Source organism: Haplochromis burtoni, unplaced genomic scaffold, assembly GCF_018398535.1.
Source record: "Haplochromis burtoni strain Fernald_Lab_line unplaced genomic scaffold, NCSU_Asbu1 Contig_275, whole genome shotgun sequence".
Taxonomy (NCBI): Eukaryota; Metazoa; Chordata; class Actinopteri; order Cichliformes; family Cichlidae; genus Haplochromis; species Haplochromis burtoni.
The window spans coordinates 329,941-335,453 of record NW_024582636.1 but is presented as its reverse complement, the minus strand read 5'-3'; positions in this window follow the sequence as shown (position 1 = coordinate 335,453).

Here is a 5,513-nt window from a genome sequence, read left to right as displayed (position 1 = left end):
TTCTGCTGCAGACTGAGGGGGCTCCCGATGATTACTCCCTGCTTTTTCCACACCTTTCAGACACTTGACGAGTTCATCACTTGAAATCAAAAAAGGGCTTGTCTCCTACCTTTCCTCTAAAAAAAAAAACATTTTTTGAAATCCCTTTTTTTTTTAAATGGACCTTTTGGTGTGCATTTGTGAGGTCACCAGGTTTACAGGGGAAAAGGAATAAAAAAATTACTTGTTTTTCAATACAGTTGTGTGGGTTTGAAATTGATCATGATCTGCTGCTTACTAGATTCAAAAAAATATGTGGCCCAGATAAATTCCTCGGTTTGAAAATCTGGCCCAACTAACTTCGTAGTTGAATAGCCATGCTTTAGGGCTATGTCTGCAGCAGCAGCAGCAGCAGCAACAACAGCAACAACAACAGCAACAGCAACAACTCCTCCAACTCCTCCAACTCCTCCTCCTCCAACTCCTCCTCCTCTCTCACCCAGGAAACACACCAGTCACAAAGAGAGCGCGCGTCACCATGGCAACCGTAACGCTGCCGCCTGGAACAACAGAACGTAGCTGTCAAACAAAACCCAAACAGTCCTGACCCGCGACAATATGAAACAGGAAAGTACCGCCCTGTAATCCATTTATTTCAACAAAGTAACTGTATTCTAAAATACCACCTTTTTAAACGGTAACTGTAACGGAATACAGTTACTCATATTTTGTATTTTAAATACGTAACGGCGGTACATGTATTCCGTTACTCCCCAACACTGGTTACACAGCAATAACTCTGTGCATTTAGGCATGTAGAGATGGTCAGCACAACCTGCTGACCTGTTGCTGGTGCCACACAGGCTGGGCTGAGTATTTCAGAAACTGCTGATCTACTGAAAAGGGGAAAATATCCAGTGATCGTCAGTTTTCTGGTGGAAGAAAATGACTTGTTAATGCCAGAGGGGAATGGCCAGATTGATTTGTGCTGATAGGAAGGCAACAATAACCACTCTTTACAACCAGGGCATACAAAAGTGCATGTCTGAATGCAAAGTATGTTAAACCATGAAGCAGATGGACTGAAGCCTCAGAAGACTACACCAAGTGCCACTCCCCATGTCTACAATTTGTACAAGCTTATCAAAATTGACAATAGAAGATTGGACAAGTGGTTAAACAATAAATGGGAAGCAACAAACAAACATGCATGGATCCATGTGTCAGTGGTTCAGACTACTGCTGGAGGTGTGATGGTGTGGTGGATATTTTCTTGGCACTCTTTGGTCTCCTTAGCACCACTTTAACATTATAAGCCTACCTAAGTACTGTTGCTGACCATGTCCATCACTTATGACCACAGCGTGCCCATCTTCTGATGACTGCTTCCAGCAGGACTTGAGCTTTGTGTCCTGTGCCCCAAAGCTCAAATTTGCTGAAACTGGTTTCTTTAGCATTACGATGAGTCCCCAAAGGCCTCCACAGTCACCAGTTTTCAATCCAACAGAGCACCTTTGGAATCTCTGCGTAGAGTCCTGTTAAAGTTTTCTTTTACATATCAGAATCAGAATACTTTATTGATCCCTGGGGGAAATTATTTTTTGTTACAGTGCTCCATTATAAACCAACATTAAGACAAGACAGACAATACACTAACTAAGAATAGTACAATATATACATATATATACATACATAAGTCACTCATAAATAAATAGCAGAAAAAGAAACGTGTAGTTATAGCAGCAAACAGTGTGTTAAGTGGATGCGTTGTACAGGGAGCCACAGGCAGGAAAGACTTCCTGTGTCGTTCAGTGGTGCTTTTCGGTAATCTCAGTCTCTCACTGAACGTGCTCCTGTGACTGACCAGCATGTCATGGAGTGGGTGGGAGGTGTTATCCAACATTGTCTTTATCTTGGACAGCATCCGCCTCTCCGACACCACCTTGAGGGAGTCCAGCTCCATCCCCACAACATTGCTGGCCTTACGGATTAGTTTATTGAGTCTGTTGGCATCTGCGACCCTCAGCCTGCTCCCCCAGCATGCAACAGCACAGAGGATCGCACTGGCCACAACAGACTCATAGAAAATCCTGAGCATTTTCTGGCATATGTTGAAGGACCTCAGTCGCCTCAAAAAAAAGAGATGACTCTGGCCCTTCCTGTAAAGTGCTGTGGTGTTTTTAGCCCAGTCCAGTTTATTGTCAATGTGAACTCCAAGGTATTTATAGTCCTCCACAATGTCAACACTGACCCCCTGGATTGAAACAGGGGTCAAGTGTTTCCTGGTCTTCCTGAAGTCCACGATCAGTTCCTTGGTCTTTGCCACGTTGAGCTGCAGATGATTCTGCTCACACCACGTGACAAAGGAGTCGACCACAGCCCGGTACTCTGTCTCATCATCCCTGCTGATGCATCCAACCACCGCAGAGTCATCAGAAAACTTCTGAAGATGGCAGGTCTCTGTGCAGTGGCTGAAGTCTGTGGTGTAGAGGGTGAAGAGGAAGGGGGAGAGGACAGTCCCCTGTGGTGCCCCTGTGTTGCTGATCACCTTGTTAGACACACACTGTGGGAGACGTACATATTGTGGTCTTCCTGTCAGGTAATCAACAATCCAGGACACCAGAGAAGCATCCACCTGCATCGCTGCTAACTTATCACCCAGGAGGGTCGGCCTGATGGTGTTGAAAGCACTGGAAAAGTCAAAAAACACATGACCCTCACAGTGCTCGCTGGCTGGTCCAGATGGGTGTAGACATGATTGAGCAGGTAGATGATGGCGTCCTCAGTTCCGAGACGAGGCTGATAAGCGAACTGAAGGGGATCCAGATGTGGTCTTACTATAGGTCGCAGCTGGTCCAGGATGAGCCTTTCCAGGGTCTTCATGATGTGAGAGGTCAGTGCCACGGGCCTGTAATCCTGGGGGCCACTGGGACGTGGCGTCTTTGGTACAGGGACGAGGCATGATGTCTTCCACATCACTGGGACCCTCTGCAGACTCAGACTCAGCATAAACAGTTTATGAAAGACTCCACACAGCTGGGGGGCACAGGTCTTGAGGACAAGGGGACTCACTCCGTCTGGTCCAGCAAACTTGCCTGAGTGAAGTCTCCTCATTTGCATCTCAACCTGGTATTGAGTGAAGGTGATGGGTGGGGGAGGGGTGTCAGGACTCTCACAGGAGGCAAAAGCGCCATGTGAAGAGAGAGGCTGGCACAGTGAAAGTATACCGCCACTGGGACACACTATTTTAGAGAGATTTATTTCATTGCTTGTTTCACCAAACACTATTATGCATTGGTTGAAACTCGTGGTGCTACAGTATAGTATGTCTGGTTGCTACTTAGGACTCCTGCAGTCCAGACTGCAGTCTTATCCACAGAAGACCTGGGTCATTATGAAGCAAAGAAATATGATAAGAGGAAAACTGAACTGACCTGCTGATATCCTGATACAGCAAATGGCCTATAATTTAAAAAGAAGAGCTAATACAGTTATGCAGCAAAGTGAGCTTAATTAAAATATTTTTTAAAAATCTCAGTTTTGTCTTTGTATTCTTTTCATTAATTTATTATTGTAAATATAGCTTTGCATTCTGTTTTTGTTCTCATTTTACACTTTTTTGTATTTTTGGAAAAAGCTTGGCCACAAGCATCAGCGAGTTTCAACACAGATGCTTGCCAGTACAGAGTGGCTCACAGAGACCATTCTTTCCAAACATGTCGAATGGAGATGAGGTGAGAAAAACACCAAACTAGGAGAACTCACTGCTGTGTAAAATGCCATATCATGTCTCAACTAAATCCAGGGGGAAAATGCACTGATATGTGTGATTAATTGCAGGCACTGGGGATCACAGATAATAATCTCTCTTTCATTTCTCAGGCAGTTCTTAAAACTATACTTTTCATGCAATTGCTGGGGGACAAAATCAGGCTTTAATTAAATTGGGAAACCTGTTCTACAAAATATATTTTCAAACTGATCACAGTTCTCAGGAATGCATGAACTCGGACTTGAAATCTATAATGATGTCAACCAGAGAAAGAGCCACTCGCCACTGACGCATTTAAATGCCGAGAATGTGTTTGCGCGTCTGTTTAGACCGTGTCACTACAAATGACGGCACCGCCTTCTCCGCACCTGACGCTTTCTCCACTAAACACTCACCGAGACTTGTGGCTATTCATCATCTTGTCAGCACCAGTAGATATCCATCATCCACTTTCACTGTGTGTCTGTAGCTCTCGCTTCCTTTCACGCGCACGCGCACAGGGCATGAGGGTAGTGAGGAGGGCCCTTCAGGCTGACACATTAACAGGGCTCCTGGGAGATTGCATGGGTATGTGTGAAGGATGAGTCGGCTAACCATCTCTGTACTGGTGTTTTCATTTCCTCTAGCCAAAGTGCTGCCTTTTTTTTCTATTTTCTAACAGGAAATAGTGGAAAGTGAATAAAATGCTGATGCCGGTGAACGGTCTACATTAGGCCTGAGTGCGCCACTAAAGCTTGGCAGGGTCTGGGTGCACCTTTATTCATTTTTCATGTTTTAATTTTAGCATAAAATATACTCTGCATCAGATGCCTTGGAGTTGGGCTAATTTGTGATTGTGATCTCTGGGAAAGCAACTGGAGCAAGTAGGGTTCAGAATGAAAAAAGGAACAGTGTCTAACAAAGATAATGAGCTCATGAATATTCTGCAATAGGACTTTATTTACTCATCTCTACATTGAACTGTAAACAGTATTTAGAAGTGTTTTGTTATCTGCAGTATGTTTTCCTTTTTCATGCGCATAAATTTAAAAAAAAGAAAAGGGAATGTAATTTAAGGGAATCTGTTGAAGTCAAGTTATTCTCGAATATAAGTGAGTTCCAGGAAGTTTTTACTGACACAAGATTGATTCAGTTGGAAGGACCAGAGTCATGGCTTCATCACAAAAACGTCTGACTGAATTATGCAAAGCACCGTCTATAAAAGATTTTTTTTTTTTTTTTGGAGGAAGTTCTGCAGGATAAATGAAGTTTAAAATGAGCTGTCTGGTCACAATCCCCAAAGGAGTGTTTGGGCAGTAAAAAGGTGCAGCATTTGATGAACACAGCCCCTCGCCAACTGTTAAGCAGCAGGGCGTAAATATTATGCTATGGAGTGTGTGGCTGCCAGTGGCGCAGGAAATATTACAGGTCTGGAATGAAGATGGATACCACTAAGTTCATTCGAGAAAGTAAAAATGGAAATAAACTGGCTTCTTCTGGGCCGAAACTTACTTAAAAGTCCATCATTAGAAATCTTGCAGCGCGAAGACACCAGCAGTGACGGCAACAAGCTCTCGGCGCACATCCACATACGTAAAGAGACCTCACACAGAAATCCTTCAAACCGAAAGTATTATAGAAGTACTGACTGAGAAAGGTACCCAGATAATCTGTGCGTGTGTGTGTCATCATCATTAGTATTTTGGAAGATGTTTGTATGTTGTTCCCCAAACAGTTTTCTCTCTCTCTCTCTCTCTCTCTCTCTCTCTCTCTCTCTCTCTCT